Source organism: Hyperolius riggenbachi, chromosome 5, assembly GCF_040937935.1.
Source record: "Hyperolius riggenbachi isolate aHypRig1 chromosome 5, aHypRig1.pri, whole genome shotgun sequence".
NCBI lineage: Eukaryota > Metazoa > Chordata > Amphibia > Anura > Hyperoliidae > Hyperolius > Hyperolius riggenbachi.
The window spans coordinates 152,318,890-152,337,587 of NC_090650.1; positions in this window are offsets into that span (position 1 = coordinate 152,318,890).

An 18,698-nucleotide genomic window follows, 5' to 3' on the forward strand; every position below is an offset into this window, starting at 1 on the left:
ACTGTGTGTGCTCACGTAGGTAGGTGGGTGCACTGAACAACAGGTAGGTATATGCAGTGATGGGTATTAAAATGTGCACCTGTCACACGGACAGGTACCGGACTGGCACAGTGACACTGCGTGCGCTCACGTAGGTAGGTGGGTGCACTGAAGTGAACAACAGGTAGTAGATATATGAAGTGATGGGTGTCACAATGTGCACCTGTCACACACAGACAGGTACCAGACAGGCACAGTGACACTAGGTATATGCAGTGATGAGTATTACAATGTGCACCTGTCACACACACAGGTAGTCACTGAAAGTGCTGGGCCTGGCAGTGGCACACACAATAGGAATTACCAAGGCTGTCTATGCAACACAAGTCTCTGTGGGACACACACACACAAAAAAAAAGATCACAAGAACAAGATTAGCTCCCAAAAGAGCTGTTGAGGGGTGCTTTTTTTTAGCAATAAGAATCAGCAAGGAGCAAGCTAAGAAGCCTACAAGAGCCTAACTAAGCTTTACATATAGGTCTCTGCACAGCAGCTTTCCCTTCTCTAATTGCTGCAGGCACACGAGTGAGTCCAATGCCTGACGCTGCCTGCCTTTTATAAGGGGGGGGGGGGGTTGGGCTCCAGGAGGGAGTGTAGCCTGATTGGCTACAATGTGCCTGCAGACTGGGATGTAGAGGGTCAAAGTTGACCCTTATGAAGCACTGTGGGGGCAAACTGAACTTCCGGGAAAGTTCGCGGTTACCCGCAAACGCGAACCACCGAAAATCGCTGGGAACCGTTCGCCGGCGAACCGTTTGGGCCATCTCTAGAAATGACAGGTTTTTAACGTTTATATAAGCTATTGTCAATAAATTCACTAAGAATAAGGCATATTACCTCTCTTGTGTTCTAGAATCACAGTGGAAGGTAGTCTCTAGGCCTCAGTCGATCTCAGTAGAGTTTCAGGCTCAATGATAAAATATACCAGACTGCCAGGGCTTTTTCTTGTAAAGTTTCTAAGATGGCGTCTGTTAGGGGATTTTATGGTGACGCACAAAATTCAAACTTATTTTTAACTGGTACATTCTGACATTTTGTGACATTTTAAACTAGCGGGTTAGATGAGCAGGTGCGTACATATATGACGCTACGTGGCTTATTAATGTAAACAATCTATGTATTTTCTAATCAAAATTACATCAATAACATTTTAATTAGAACTTATGACACAAGTGGTGACCCAAGTGGTGTTCTATGACATCTTTCTGAATCTGATGGACGCCAAGATATATGTGTGTTCTTAAATTATTCTAGGAAATTGGCATATTCTTCATACGTCAGTACATCATTAATTAATGGGGATTTCTGAACGCCCCCTGTGGTCACAGATAGTACAATCTGTAAATACCAAACCAAAACAATAAGCCATGTGATCAAGACAGTACAGTCTTGATCACATGGCTTATTGTTTTGGTTTGGTATTCATAACAAACCGCCATCTGCTTTAAACCCCTCAGTGGTGAAGTGGTTAATACATGCTAAAATATGTAGAAAACAAACTTATTTACCTTAACCACTTCACCCCCCCAGTGCTAAATTTCTCCGTCCCTCTGCGCACCGCTTCACCCCCAGGGACGGAGAAAGGCGCACTGGTTTGTTTACTGGCTGGGAGTGGGCATGGACCTCGTGCGCGCACTCCAGCCAGCCAGCACAGCAGGTGACTAATTGGATGTTAGGAACAAGCGTTCCTAAATCCAATTAGATGCGCCGATTGCGGACACAATGGAGACCCGCGCGCGCATGCACACACCCCCGCTCTGCAGTGCAATGATTGGTTATGGGGACCCCAGTCCCCAATAACCAATCATATCACTGAAAAAAATCAATGGAAGCAGCGCTGCAAAGTACAAATGGCGCTGGTGCTTCAGGGGTGAAACCCCTCCGTTGTGAAGTGGTTAATATATAGGCTATCATTAATCAACTCATTACTTAATAACTCTATGATCACTATACATGATCGCTATACATGATTAAAATATCAGCGTATAGCAGGCTTAGCTTTTGCGGTATATATTTCTGAAGGGCAAGCCTTGCTAAGCAGGCATTATAGCCAGATCTGAGTAATGTCAGAACATTTCTCCAGCGTTATCTTAATATAAACATAACCTTGTAAAAGGAACAAAAAGCTTACTCAAGAAAATGACATTATGGGTTACTCTAACCAACAATCTAGCTGATTAAAGAAGAACTCTGCTTATAATCATACAATCTTGAAATTCACTCAAATAATCTGCAAAACATTTTAAAACATAGATAATCAACCTAAAGCAAGATGGGAATAATTTATCTGCATTAATATATGATTTTCTGACACTGACTCATCGTATAAAAGTGTGTGGGGGGGGGGTCGACTTATTCATGAATAATCCTAAATTCTCGACTTATAGCCTGTGTGGGGTGGGGATAGTTGCAGCGGAAGGAGTAGGGGTAGTTCCGCCACTGCAGCCATTACTCATCATCCACCACCAGGCGCAAAGTCCGCTCTTCTCCCTCCCTCATGCTGGTCTACCTACTTTAGTGTAGCTCCAGCTCCCAATGTCACATGACTTTGGTAGTGGGAGGTACACTAACATTTGCAGAACGGCTCCATGAAGGAGAAGAGACGACGCTGGCCTAGGGATGATTGGAAAGAGCAAATTCCGTTCCGCCAGAATTCCGGAATTCTGCCAGCGCTAAATTCCGTCGCCATTACATTTCCGTGGAATTTTGCGAATGTCCGTGGAATTCCGCATTCTGTCGAAAAAAACAAAAATGAATTCATTCTCTTTCTCCTTCCTCCCTCTCTTGTCTTGTCTTCCAGGGATTTGTACAATGTCAAAAGCAAGCTCACATACATTGGACAGGAATCGAACCTAGGTCAACTGCTTGGAAGGCAGCTATGCTCACCACTATACCACCAACACTACATGCTGAATTTGAAGTCTGGAAGATTCCAGGGCAAGTGTGGGAAGGATGAAAAGCTAGGTGGCCATGCAACCATTCCTCCTAACCTAAAGCTTACTTGTGGCTTCGACACATTGGCTTAAGACTTTACCAAATCCAATGCTCCAATATGGGGAAGCTTCTCTGTTTGCTGTTTTTTGTTTTTTTTTGTGGTGTCACAGTTCACTCATCCCTTCAACTACAAGAAGGGCCCAGGAGTAGTCTTAGCTACCGTGATATCCATGTTATGGCAGGGCCCTTATTACACTTTCTCTTACAGGGCTATGGAAACCGTTTTGCCCATGCAATAAAGCTAGGTGCAAAAATTAAATCATGCCTAGCAGAGGACGGTTTCGATCCATCGACCTCTGGAGTGTGATGATTTGCTCAGCTGCCTGTGCAGGCAGCCAGCCTTTTGACCATTGTGTAGGTTTGCATGCTGCGGGACTCTGGAAAGAACAGCTTCTGTCAGTTTTGCAGCTTGTGCTTGCAGAGGAATTTGCATACGTTGTCATGCAAATTGCCTGGCCACATTCATTGGAGGCGTGTACTATAAGTACTATGTCTTTCCCACAATGCTTCGCTGTTCATAAGGATTTCGTCCTATGTAACACTCCTGGTGGGGTGTCAGCCTTGCTCTCTGTTTGAACATCAGCTTAGAGTAATTCCTAAATCTGCGCTAGGCAGATTTCCCTAGTGCTGTTAGGATTGTATTATCTGTATTGCCTGTTCTGTCTTGTCTTGCCTGTTTGCCATTGTCCTGTCCCTATGGTGGTTGACAGGAAATGGTTCTGATCTCTGTTCTTGGAGTATAGCTGGTGCAGTGGTTGCTACCAGCTATCTCTTCTGTTCTGTCTCCTGGGATCGCACTAGCTACTTTTTGCTAGCGCTGAGGATCCTTCTGTTCTGTCTCCTGGGATCGCACTAGCTACTTTTCGCTAGCGCTGGGGATCCTTCTGTTCTGTCTTCTGGGATCGCGCTAGCCACTTTTCGCTAGCGCTGGGGATCCTTCTGTTCTGCTACTCTGTACTTGGATCGCGCTAGCCACTTTTCGCTAGTGCTGTGGATCCTATCTCTCGCTTGTCTCTGTTTTCGTGTGTCTGTCTGCTACGCTTGCTGGAGGCTCGGTGAGGTAACCGTTAAGCAAGCGCTCGCGTCCTCTGTTTCATGTTTGTCTGTTGATGGTTAGTTAGGCGTGCTTGTCTCTATTGTGCTTATCACGTGGAGACCGCGCATAACCGCGTGCACTGTTGCGAATGAGTGCGGTGTTCGCGGTTAGCTAGCGTTTGTTGTTTTCCGCATTTTCTCATTGTATTATTTACTGTGCCTTTGCTACCCTCGTATTCTGTCCTGATCTGCCTTGTGTCTCGTCTGGCGCGGCACCTCTCGCGATCGCGTTCCTATTTCATATCTGCTGTTGTGTGTGTGTGCGGTCGCGGGGTGGCGACTTGATTGGCGCACACACATACAACCTGTCCCTTTGCTCATTCTAATTCGCAATCGCCTCTCTTGCGATTGCGTTCTGCGTTTCGTACAATTCCTGTCTGGCATTTGTGGAGGTACAGAGGATTGGTTCCTCTGCACTCCCCAGCGCCATCTGCCGACAGGAATTTTCCCTCTACGGGTGTGTAGCACCTTTTGCTGGGTTCCTGCAAATATACGCTTGTGGAGGATTTCCGCCGTGTCAGCGCACGCGTTGTGCGCTGATCACGGGGAAAGTTCCACAATCGTTACAGTATGAACAGCCAAACCCAAAACCCCAGTGTAGACGGAAATTCCGATTTGTACGATTTTGTCAAGTTTGGGTCCTGTGTCTTTAAGAGCTTTAAAAGGCTAAATTCAGAGACCAAGGCGGAATTTCTTTCTGAATGTGTGAGGTTTTGTCTGAATCCCACCTTTCAGATTTCTGATCCGTCCACGTCGGCTCTTCTGTTTTCCTATGTGCTCTTAAAAGACGATTTGTTCACCTGGGCATATAATCTGTTAAAAATTAATTCTTGGAATGGTCATCTGTATCAGTTGCTTGCAGTGATATTCTCTCACTGGTTTAAACTGCCTGGCTTACCACCTGCTCTGATTGAGTGTGTAGCTGCTGATAAGTCAGCTGATCTTTCCCTTCCATGCAAAACTTTTCAGTATGACAATCAGTTCAATGTGTCTGTTGCCACTTCAGGTTTTAAACAGCAGACATGCAAAATGGCGAAAAAGAGAAAAACTAAAAGACGCAAGCATCGGAATAAAACACTTCCTATTGATGTTTGTAATGATGTTGTTCCGTCTCCGGCTTTTTTTGCCCCAATCTAAAGCTTATGTGGATCCTGCTATAGGTAGGATCGCACACTACATTAAAGCAGTTAAAAAATCTGTTCTTTTTCCTGAACTCCAACCCTATGGAGATTATCTGGATACTGGCCTGTTTGAACCCCCATTTGCTTCCTGGGATGTTGGGGCCTTGCTGGAGGAATTTGATTTTGATTGGAAAGCCTTTTGCGATTTTTACATCGCAAAAAGCGAAGATGTCTTGAATGCTTGTCTTGACTCTATGTACCTTCTGATTGATTCCGATGAATGTGACAAGGATGATGTGGATCTGGTGATCTATGTATGGCAAACGATTTTGGATGAGTTGCACACACACCAACCAATTGATTCCAATAAAGAGACATCGTTGTCGGATGATTGTTCCTGCCTTTCTGGGGTAAAGCATGTAAGTCTTGACTTTGTGCAATCTGAAATGAATGAGTGTGCCGCTGTGGTTGATTCCTGTGCAAATCCCGAAGGATTCGCTCCTGACAGTGTGCAGTTTGAATCTGTGCGATCTGATGCCTGTTTCTCGGATGTTCCTGCAGATTGTGATCGGCATGAGTCTGCCGGTTTCCTCAAGGATGTGTGGGATCCTTTGTCATTTAGAAACAGATCTTTGAGATCTTCCGTCTGTGACCCTGTTATGGGGAAAAGTTCTCGACTATGCAGCGTCAAAAGTAAATTTAATATGCCTAATAAAGTTTGTCCTGTTGATGTCAGTATTTCTTCTGCAGATGAATCTCTGTCTCACCCTGTTCACACCTGTAAGGGCCCGTTGCCTGGGGACAGTTGCTCCAGCGTTTCGGTCCTAGATGCCTTGCAGTCTGCTCCGCAGATCGCGGAGGTTTGCGCTATAGAAGCGTCAGTTTCACAACCTAAAGTGAATTTTGATTCGCAGGTTTTGCGTTCTGATTCCTCGGATTCGACATTGTTAGCCGAATCTAAGAGTGAGACAGCGCTTCGGTTTTGCGAATCTGATGCTGAACTCTCTTTGCCTTATTCAGAGACGCTTTCTCTGAACCTGCCCTGTACCATGAATAACAATATGATGTCCAATCACACTGACATTTGTGAGTCCCTTTCTTGCTCTGAGGGAAGTTTTGACTCTCCACCCTGTACTCTGGATGAGTCAACATTGCCTTGTACAATATCTCCTGCCCTGCCCCTAGAGGCTCGTCTAGGTATTGCTGCTATTTTTACTTGTTTTTCTGCAGTTTTGGAGTTAAAAGCTAGTTTGACTGCCACAGAGAATTCTGGGTACAGTGAGAATGAAGTTAGGGAGTCAGTGTGTGTTCCAGTAAATATACCTGTACATTCCCCTCATGATGATGAGATCCAGTCTCAGGTTATGGTGGAACCATTCCTGGGACATCTGCCCTGTCCACAAAATAAAGTTCCAGTTTTGCACTGTAACATGGATAGTTCAGAATCCTTCCTAGAAAACTTGAAAAATGATGTTCCTGAGGTCTTGTTTGATGTTCTGGAGGTCTCCGAGTTCCTCCCAAAGGGTGCAGAACTTGTAGGAGATGTCTCCTGTCCCCCAAGTCTTTCTGAGGTGTTGCCCTCTTCTGTAGGCATTGCTGCCTTGCTGGCTACCTTTTCAGCTCTGGTGGAGCTTCAGTCATGTGTAGTCAATGATGATATTACAGTCACAGAAATTTCCGAATTTGAATCCGAGTCTTCTTTTGAAAGTCCAGTGCTTGAGACCATTGCTCGTGATGATTCTCTGCCCAGTTCTGGTTTTGGTTTCCTCGTGCCGGACTCTGAGGTTGGCAGTTCCCCGACATGTCCTGAGGTTTCTCCTGTGCTGGTGTACCCCAGTGTGCTCTGTGACCCAGAAAGCCCAAGTGTGCCTCGGTTACCAGCGTACTCAGATGCTTCCTCGGTGGAGACATGCTCTGATTTAGCCTGCCTGCTTGCATGCCCAGAAGTGGTCCCTGAAAGTCTTGATCTTGATGGGTGTCCTCGTAATTCTGAATCCGGAATTGTCATTGGTTCCATGGGGGTTCTTGGTAATTCTCCATGTGAGCCTGGTGATTGTTCTGCCCTCTTGGGATCTCTGTGGAGCTTTAAAAGGTTCTGGGAGATTCCGGGAGAAATTTTGCTTGGCCCCCTGGATAAGATCAACGGTGGCTTTTGTGTTGTAAGGGACACTTCGAACAGGTATTGTGGCAGGTTTGGTATTTTCGGACGCTCCTTGGAAGGTGGTGAGTATTGTCTGGAGGGTGTCGATGGCTTCTTCTCTGGCGTTCACAGTCCTGATGGGTGTTATACTGAGACTGGTGGTACTGATAGGCATGTTTCGGTGGCTTCTGTTTCCGATGAGGTCGGTTTCGGGTGGACTGACTCTGGAATTGGACCTTGTCGGGCTGTCCTGACCTTCATGAGTCTTCAGTTTGAGTCTGTTGCTAATAGCAGTTTTGAGGGTCGTCTGGAATTCGACCCTGGAGGGGGGGGTACTGTGATGATTTGCTCAGCTGCCTGTGCAGGCAGCCAGCCTTTTGACCATTGTGTAGGTTTGCATGCTGCAGGACTCTGGAAAGAACAGCTTCTGTCAGTTTTGCAGCTTGTGCTTGCAGAGGAATTTGCATACGTTGTCATGCAAATTGCCTGGCCACATTCATTGGAGGCGTGTACTATAAGTACTATGTCTTTCCCACAATGCTTCGCTGTTCATAAGGATTTCGTCCTATGTAACACTCCTGGTGGGGTGTCAGCCTTGCTCTCTGTTTGAACATCAGCTTAGAGTAATTCCTAAATCTGCGCTAGGCAGATTTCCCTAGTGCTGTTAGGATTGTATTATCTGTATTGCCTGTTCTGTCTTGTCTTGCCTGTTTGCCATTGTCCTGTCCCTATGGTGGTTGACAGGAAATGGTTCTGATCTCTGTTCTTGGAGTATAGCTGGTGCAGCGGTTGCTACCAGCTATCTCTTCTGTTCTGTCTCCTGGGATCGCACTTGCTACTTTTTGCTAGCGCTGGGGATCCTTCTGTTCTGTCTCCTGGGATCGCACTAGCTACTTTTCGCTAGCGCTGGGGATCCTTCTGTTCTGTCTTCTGGGATTGCGCTAGCCACTTTTCGCTAGCGCTGGGGATCCTTCTGTTCTGCTACTCTGTACTTGGATCGCGCTAGCCACTTTTCGCTAGTGCTGTGGATCCTATCTCTCGCTTGTCTCTGTTTTCGTGTGTCTGTCTGCTACGCTTGCTGGAGGCTCGGTGAGGTAACCGTTAAGCAAGCGCTCGCGTCCTCTGTTTCATGTTTGTCTGTTGATGGTTAGTTAGGCGTGCTTGTCTCTATTGTGCTTATCACGTGGAGACCGCGCATAACCGCGTGCACTGTTGCGAATGAGTGCGGTGTTCGCGGTTAGCTAGCGTTTGTTGTTTTCCGCATTTTCTCATTGTATTATTTACTGTGCCTTTGCTACCCTCGTATTCTGTCCTGATCTGCCTTGTGTCTCGTCTGGCGATCGCACCTCTCGCGATCGCGTTCCTATTTCATATCTGCTGTTGTGTGTGTGCGGTAGCGGGGTGGCGACTGGATTGGCGCACACACATACAACCTGTCCCTTTGCTCATTCTAATTCGCAATCGCCTCTCTTGCGATTGCGTTCTGCGTTTCGTACAATTCCTGTCTGGCATTTGTGGAGGTACAGAGGATTGGTTCCTCTGCACTCCCCAGCGCCATCTGCCGACAGGAATTTTCCCTCTACGGGTGTGTAGCACCTTTTGCTGGGTTCCTGCAAATTATACGCTTGTGGAGGATTTCCGCCGTGTCAGCGCACGCGTTGTGCGCTGATCACGGGGAAAGTTCCACAATCGTTACATGGAGGGAGGAAGTAAGTCTGCTCCAAGAAGTTTAACACCACTTTTTCCTACAACGAAGCATTCATTGTGTGGTAGCAAAGTGGCACCCCAAGGTATTCCGTTAGGAGTATGGTGAGTTCATAGAAGATTTTATTTTTGTCACAAGTTAGCGGAAATTGATTTTTATCGTTTTTTTTTTCACAAAGTGTCATTTTCCACTAACTTGTGACAAAAAATAAAATCTTCTATGAACTCATCATACACCTAACAGAATACCTTGGAGTGTCTTCTTTCTAAAATGGGGTCACTTGTGGGGTTCCTATACTGCCCTGGCATTTTAGGGGCCCTAAACTGTGAGGAGTAGTCTGGAAACCAAATGCCTTAAAATGACTGTTCAGGGGTATAAGCATCTGCAAATTTTGATGACAGTTGGTCTATGAGGGGCCAAATTTTGTGGAACCGGTCATAAGCAGGGTGGCCTCTTAGATGACAGGTTGTATTGATACTGAAGTGCAGGATGTTCTCAAATCGTGACCTGGACATGGCAGCAGAGAACATGGGTATGTGATGTATTGGGTGCATAGACCAATAAAACCGCAATACATTATTTTTTAATGACCTATGTTAAGGAAAATGCCCCAAAAAATGTTAAGTTTGGAAACTTGGAGTGGTTTCCACCGAAAAGGCTGGGCATGGTAGCTTCTCATATTGGCGGTTGCGTTTTGTGTGACATAACGGTTGGTCTCAGCCACAATTAAGTCGTAGAGATCCACGGTGCAGAACTAATGAAAAAAGTCTAGGGCCAATCCTAGATTATCTGTCTCCACCTGGACTCCAGACTGGGCGGTGAAAGGTGGCAGTACGGGTGTGGCGGAACCAAGGGATTGCCAATTGGGATTTGCCAGCACCTCTGGGAGACTATGGGTATACGTTTTGCTGGTGGCTGAGACTTGGGTCTTAATGCACGTGCCACCGAACCAGTTTCTACTACCATGCCGGTGCTCGCAACTTCGCTAGGGTCTACGGTAGTACTGGTGCTAGGTCCAGGAGATGCTACGCTGCTGGTGCATGCCTCACCAAGAAAACTCGGATCAGCCCTAGCACCACTCTGCTGCCCTTGAGTCTGATCCTGTGGTCCAGTGACATGGGGTGTGGCTCTAGCCGGGACCTCAACCTCGTCATTGCTATCGGTCAGAGAGCCACTGATGTTCACCGGTTCGTATTCTGACCTGGAGGTTTCGTCGGATGAGGATTCCCAATCGCACTTACCCCACTGGGCTAGAATCTCAGTGGCCTCTTCAGCAGAATTTGCCATGGCTTTTTTGCCATGGTGGACTGCTAAATTTAGGGGGTATTCTTCTGAGACTACCCAGGAAAAAGAGCACATACCTAGCAAAAGGGAGTACTTGTGAAGTAGAAAGCTGTGGTCACTGAGTTTTGATAAAAAAAAAATAAAAAAAAAAATAAAAACTGATCTTTACAGCGCCACAGTTATTGTACAGTGTTTTTTGCAGTGATCAGGAAAAAAAATTCTGTCACTGTGGTGGAGCGGGTGAGGGTTTGGCCGGGTGATCAGAAGCCCACAGGGGGCAGATTAGGGCCTGATCTGATGGGTAGGAGTGCTAGGGGGTGACAGTTGGTGACAGGAGGTTATTTATCGGTGTCTCAGGGGGTGATTAGAGGGGAGAATAGATGCAATCAATGCACTGGGGAGGTGATCGGAAGGGGGTCTGAGGGGGATATGAGGGTTTGGCCGAGTGATCAGGAGCCCACATGTGGGAAATTAGGGCCTGATCTGATGGGTAGGTGTGCTAGGGGGTGACAGGTGGTGACAGGAGGTGATTGATGGGTGTCTCAGGGGGTGATTAGAGGGGAGAATAGGTGCAATCAATGCACTGGGGAGGTGATTGGAAGGGGGTCTGAGGGGGATCTGAGGGTTTGGCTGAGTGATCAGGAGCCCACACAGGGCAAATTAGGGCCTGATCTGATGGGTAGGTGTGCTAGGGGGTGACAGGTGGTGACATGAGGTGATTGATGGGTGTCTCAGGGGGTGATTAGAGGGGAGAATAGGTGCAATCAATGCACTGGGGAGGTGATTGGAAGGGGGTCTGAGGGGGATCTGAGGGTTTGGCTGAGTGATCAGGAGCCCACACAGGGCAAATTAGGGCCTGATCTGATGGGTAGGTGTGCTAGGGGGTGACAGGTGGTGACAGGAGGTGATTGATGGGTGTCTCAGGGGGTGATTAGAAGGGGGAATAGATGCAAGCAATGCACTGGGGAGGTGATCAGGGGGGTCTGAGGGTGTGGGCGGGTAATTGGGTGCCCGCAAGGGGCAGATTAGGGTCTGATCTGATGGGTAGCAGTGACAGGTGGTGACAAGGGGTGATTGATGGGTGATCAGTGGGTGATTAGAGCGGAGAACAGATGTAAATAATGCACTGGGGAGGTGATCAGGGGGGGTCTGAGGGCAATCTGAGGGTGTGGACGGGTGTTCGGGTGCCCACAAGGGGCAGATTAGGGTCTGATAAGATGGGTAGCAGTGACAGGTGGTGACAGGGGGTGACGGGGTGATTGATAGGTGATCAGGGTGTGATTAGAGGGGAGAACGGATGTAAATAATGTGTTGGGGAGGTGAACAGGGGGGGGGGGGGGTCTGAGGGCGATCTGAGGGTGTGGGTAGGTGATTGGGTGCCCACAAGGGGCAGATTAGGGTCTGATCTGATGGGTAGCAGTGACAGGTGGTGACGGGGTGATTGATAGGTGATCAGGGTGTTATTAGAGGGGACAATAGATGCAAGAAATGCACTGGCGAGGTGATCAAAGGGGGGGGTCTAAGAGCAATCTGAGGGTGTGGGCGGGTAATAAGGTGCCTGCAAGGGGCAGATTAGGTTTTGATCTGATGGGTAGCAGTGGCAGGGGGTGATTGATGGGTAATTGAAGGGTGATCAGTGGGTGATTAGAGGGGAGAACAGATGTAAATAATGCACTGGGGAGGTGATCAGGGGAGGTCTGAGGGCGATCTGAGGGTGTTGGCGGGTGTTTGGGTGCCTGCAAGGGGCAGGTTAGGGTCTGATCTGATGGGTAAAAGTGACAGGGGGTGATAGGGTGATTGATGGGTGATCAGTGGGTGATTAGAGGGGAGAACAGATGTAAACAATGCACTTGGGAGGTGATCTGAGGGTGTGGGCGGGTGATCAGGTGCCTGCAAGGGGCAGGTTAGGGTCTGATCTGATGGGTGGCAGTGACAGGGGGTAATTGATGGGTGATTGACAGGTGATCAGTGGGTGATTACAAGGAAGGATAGATGTATACAGTACACAGGGGGGTCGGGGAGGGGGGGGGGGTCTGGGGAGGATCTGATGGCATGGGGGGGGGGTGATCAGGAGCCCCCAGGGGGGCAGTTTAGGACCTAATCTAAAATATAGCATTGACAGATAGTGACAGGGGTGATTGATGGGTGATTAGGGGGGGTGATTGGGTGCAAACAGTGGTCTGAGGGGGTGATTGGGGGGGGGGGGTCTGAGGGGTGCTGTGGGCGATCAGGGGGACAGGATCAGTGTGTGTGTGTGTGTTTACTACAAGGGCTGCCTCCTCCCCTGGTGGTCGCTTGATCACTGCCTGGGACCACCAGGAGAGGAGGCAGCCTGTATAATACACTTTGTATACATTACAAAGTGTATTATATACTTTCTAGTGGTAGATCGGAGAGTTAACAACCCGCCGGCGCTGCTAATTGGCCGGCGGGTTGATGCCGCAGGTAGGCGGAGCCTAATGCCGGCGATCCCCGGCTAATCAGTCCCCCAGGTGCCGCCGCCAATCGTCGTTACACGGTCCTGGGGGTGCCACCTTGCCAACGCCCATAGGTAGTGGGCGGTTGGCAAGTAGTTAAAAAGAAAAAAAAAGCAGCCTCCACATATTTCTCACTTCAGGTTCCCTTTAATAGGAGGGCTTTCAGGTGTGGGGGTTAAAATGGGGGTGGTCACTTTTTAATGCTGCAGTGGATAGACTTGATCTTGCCCATTATAGAAACTGAGTCACATACACAGTAATACGGAAATGTATGTAAGCATATTTATTTTATAAAAGTACAGTAGGAATATTTTATATTACATATTCTATTGCTGTATAAATGTATGTACAATATCCTCAAGTCTATCTGAAATTTGCATTTACAACAATACCCCTGCAGCAAGGAGCAACACCTGGATGCAGAGGAATGTTAAAATGTGAATGGATCCTTAGTTAAACAATTGTACAGGGTCTATGTGAGTTGGTGAGGGCAGGAATTGAGCTAATCCAGACTCTGCACAAGAGCCTGTGATGTTTTCCATTGGAAATCATAGCATGCAATCTCCTTACAGAGCTGATGGCTGTTATATCATCTCAGTGTGAAAATCAGTAGGAGAGAGACACTCTGATCATGCAGTGATTTCTGGGAACTCTTCTTGTTTCTAAGGATTCTAAGCATGAAAAAGCTCCCTTGTGGCCCTTGCCTAAATTATAGTATTGTATGGTTCACTAGCTTTCTCTAATCACACTGGGATTTCTTTTTTTAATGTACAATTCACAGTTATAATGTTGTACAAATGGTGCTGCTAGCATGTAGTAACCAAATTGACATGGAGTATGTGTCCTTACTATAAGATACTACATTTATAATTGGCATACATTTTGCATATATTCACAGTGCTGACATATTTTCTTCAACACTTTACAGAAAAACATTGAGCAATTCACTTTACATACTGCCCATTAATCCTCTGGGCGATACAATAAGATCGCCCAGGAGGGGGCGCAGCACTTTTTTTTTAATTTTTTAGTTTTTAAATCATGTAGCGAGGCCCTGGGCTCGCTACATGATAGCCGCTGCCCAGCGGCATCCCCCCACCCACTCCGATCGACTTCGGCGATCAGAGTAAGCAGGAAATCCCGTTCAGAACGGGATTTCCTGCTGGGCTTCCCCGGTCGCCATGGCGACCGGGCGGGATGACATCACCGACGTCATGGACGGCGTGACGTCACAGGGAGTCCCGATCCACCCCTCAGCGCTGCCTGGCACTGATTGGCCAGGCTGTGCAAGGGGTCAGGGAGGGGTCGGGTTGCTGCGCAGCACGGCGGCGAGCGGCGGATCGGCGGCGAGCGGCGGCGATCGGAAGTTACACGCAGCTAGCAAAGTGCTAGCTGCGTGTAACAAAAAAAAAATTATGCAAATCGGCCCACCAGGGCCTGAGAACTCCTCCTGCTCAGGGATTATCTCAGCTCAGCTCGGGATTATCGCTCAGGAGGTTAAAGGAATTCACGATTCGAACAAATATTCCTTCCACAGCCTAGTGTTTTATGTTTTTGAGCTGTGGACAATACAGCACTACTAGGAAACTAATGTAAAAACAGGGAGAATATACATATAAATTGCACAGTATTGATTTAACTGTTTATACCACAGCAGCAATGAAACTCATAACAGCAAGTATATCTTTTTGGCTAAATTAGCAGAACCCAAATACTTTTTCAAAGAATAAAGCATCATCGTCTGTAACTGATAACTGTTTTTCTATTTGCACTCCTTGCTATGCTTGTATTCTGCTATGTATTAAGATTGTATGTCTTTGGCGAAATAAATCTGATTCTGATTCTGATGTCTGCATATTGTATTAGGATATTGAACACATATTGCATTTGACTTTAGAGGTTATTATTATAATTCAGTGATATATTTTGTATAACTGTACAATGTAACTGATACAGACAATAGTATTATAGATAAATGAAGCCCATAGAATAATACAAACATATGGCTAAATAGCAAAATATATACAGCAATAATAGGATGGAGAAGAAAGCCCTATCCACGGGAGATTTGTTTATTTAATGTATTTTTTTTATTTACTTTTACTGTTTATCCACTAGATATCCCCACACTTTATCTTGTGTACTTAGAACAGTGCACAGGAAGTGAGTTTGTTTTTACTTTCATTTTTAATGAATGATCACTGCTACTCACTGTAGCAATGATCATTCATTCATCAGGCACTTTGATTGGCTTTGGGAACATATCTTCCCATTCACCAATCATTGCACTAACGAGTGGTGATGGGGGCACGCATGTGTATGCTCAATCGATTGCTGTTGCTCGTAAACCTAAAGATGCATATTAGTATTTAGGGGTGTATGTATACAATACAGCAGTTGAAAAAGCATTAAAAGGAATTTTATTGATACGATGTGAAAATATCACCTTGGAAAAAACTTAGGAGGAAAAGTTGATTGGATCAGGCCTAACACGTGATAACACGTATCACCTCCATTGCATTGTGTTCCTGTTTTTACAGGGCACACAATTCAGGTCCAAACTGTGGACTTAGCCTAAGGAAATGAAGGAATAAACAATTTACAATAAACTTAGAAAAATAACAACCCTAAGCTCAAAATATTCATATTTTATTGCATTACAAACTGAATTGAAGACACACACACAACAAATATTTGTAATGTAAGTAAAGTCAAGTAAAAGATAAAATAGCACCAGTTAAAATATCACTTATATCACAATGGTACATGCTAGGCTGGCTTCAGCATGTAGCGTTGGTGGTGGTATAGCGGTGAGGAGAGCTGCCTTCCAAGCAGTTAACCTGGGTTCGATTCCTGGCCAATGTATGTGAGTTGGCTTTTGACATCCTGCAAATCCCTAAGCAAGCTCATTTTTCTCTTGGGTATATCACAATGGTACATGCTAGGCTGGCTTCAGCATGTAGCGTTGGTGGTGGTATAGCGGTGAGGAGAGCTGCCTTCCAAGCAGTTGACCTGAGTTCAATTCCTAGCCAATGTATGTGAGTTGGCTTTTGACATCCTACAAATCCCTAAGCAAGCTCATTTTTCTCTTGGATATATCACAATGGTACATGCTAGGCTGGCTTCAGCATGTAGCGTTGGTGGTGGTATAGCGGTTAGGATAGCTGCCTTTCAAGCCGTTGACCTGGGTTTGATTTCTGGCCAATGTATGTGAGTTGGCTTTTGACATCCTACAAATCCCTAAGCAAGCTCATTTTCTCTTGGGTATATCACAATGGTACATGCTAGGCTGGCTTCAGCATGTAGCGTTGGTGGTGGTATAGCGGTGAGGATAGCTGCCTTTCAAGCAGTTGACCTGAGTTCAATTCCTGGCCAATGTATGTGAGCTGGCTTTTGACATCCTACAAATCCCTGGAAGACAAGACAAGAGAGGAGGAGGGAGGAGGAAGGAAGGCAGTGTGGGTGGTTTTTGAAGTCTCTGGAGCTGAAATTAGTGTTGGGCGAACAGTGTTCGCCACTGTTCGGGTTCTGCAGAACATCACCCTGTTCGGGTGATGTTCGAGTTCGGCCAAACACCTAGTGGTGTTCGGCCAAACTGTTCGGGTTCGCCCAAACTGCTGAATGCCCGGCCGAACAGGGCCCTGTTCGGCCGAATACGGCCCCCCTATGGGGTCGCAGGCATAAGGGGGGAGCATGCCCCGATTGCGGGGGGGGGGGGGTCGGAAATTCCCCCCACCCCCTCCGCTAGCGCTCCCCCCTCTGCCCGCTTCCCCATACAAAAGTTTGACGAAAGTAAAATAGTACCGGTGGTGGTGGCTGGCTGCTGCAGTGGCTGGCTGGCACTATGAAGTGACTGAGGAGGAGGAGTCGGAGTAGGACGCGTTGAGGGAGGCCGGGCAGCGGGCGGTTCAGCGGTAGTACCCTTGTGGTACTTCCGCCCTTTCTCTGACCTCACGTCCTCTGCGTGATGACGTATACGAGGGTACGCGTGACGCGTACCCTCGTATGCAGAGGACGTGAGGTCAGAGAAAGGGCGGAAGTACCACAAGGGTACTACCACTGAACCGCCCGCTGCCCGGCCTCCCTCAACGCGTCCTACTCCGACTCCAACTCCTCAGTCGCTTCATAGTGCCAGCCAGCCACTGCAGCAGCCAGCCACCACCACCAGTACTATTTTACTTTCGTCAAACTTTTGTATGGGGAAGCGGGCAGAGGGGGGAGCTCTAGCGGAGGGGGTGGGGGGAATTTCTGACCCCCCCCCCGTGATCGGGGCATGCTCCCCCCTTATGCCTGCGACCCCATAGGGCCCCCAAAAGCGGGATGTTCGGGGTTCGGCCCGAACATGCTGAACATCGCGGCCATGTTCGGCGAACGTTCCCGAACCCGAACATCCAGGTGTTCGCCCAACACCAGATGAAATTCCTATTTTCCTGCAGAAATTGGTTTGTTGGAAAAAAAATTTGCATTCCGTGGAAATTTGCATTATTTTGCGGAAATTCCGCTATAGCGATATAGCAATTCCATTCCGTTGCGGCGGAACGTAATCATCAAATTCCGGCCGGAATTGCGGAAAACGAAATTCCGCTAAAATTTTTTGAGCATCCCTAGTTGAAAGACATCCATGGCTATAATTACTAGGTAATGCCCAGTAGGGTTGATCTAGGGATTTTATCTGATTGCCATCTGGAGTCGAGAAGGAATTTTTTCCCTTTTGGGGCTAATTGGACCATGACTTGTAAGGGTTTTTTGCCTTCCTCTGGATCAACAGGGATATGTGAGGGAGCAGGCTCATGTTGTACTTTATTTTCTGGTTGAACTCGATGGACACATGTATTTTTTTTAAACCCAAATAATTATGTAACTGTGTAAAAAAAAATAAAATACAAAAATGGCGATCAATTTTTTGAGGATCAGTACTTTGCTCTTTTTTTGTATTCAGTTAACTAACCTACATCATATTTTCTATGATGTATCATAGATCATAGCATTGATTGTGGTGTTTGTCTTTCATTTTTAAAGGTCTTTTTTATCTATGTGTTTCTGCTGAGCTACCGTTTTTTTTAATGTGTTTTTGTGGTTAAAGCCTTGGACTACAACGTATGGTTTAATTATTGTTTAATTATAAGTGCATAGTTTATAAATACTCTGGTACTGGATCTGGGTGACATTATGTTATAAAAAGCATGCAGCGGCCATAGATTGTATGTTTTATTCTCTGAGGGGGGAAAAAAAGTTCTCTGGTTTTGACTCTTAAATTTGCGGAATAAATGTTAAATGACTGGAGTAAGTCTGAGATAACTAAGAACAGTACATCCACTATTAGCATTTTAAGCCACACAAAGTACACCCACTGCTATATTTATTACCCAGTGACGCACACAGAAAATGCGTGTTTTCATGAAACATGATTCTTAAAATAGTTGTCAATGGGGTCTTATTATGTAACCCAAAGTTACTTTTTTCATTTTTTATGCCTAGAATAGTTTAGATACTCATGCCCCCAATCACTAGTTCCCAAAAAATGACATAGCTTTCATAGTCTAGAATATGTATGAATAACCAATTTATGAAGTTTCACCAGTCAGCTGGTATTACCGAATATGAAATAAGATGATTTACAAGAAATGCACTGGTAACTAAAATAAATTAATCTGAGGGGGTTAATGAATTTATTTATTAAAATGTCATGTGGTAAATATAAATGAGAACTTGACCAGCTGTCTCTGTGGATTTTAAATGGAATTGTTCAAAAAATAATGAAAATATAATATATAATATATATATATATATTTGATTCACCAACTTATTGTAAGCTCGCAAGGGCAGGGCTCTCACCCTTTTGT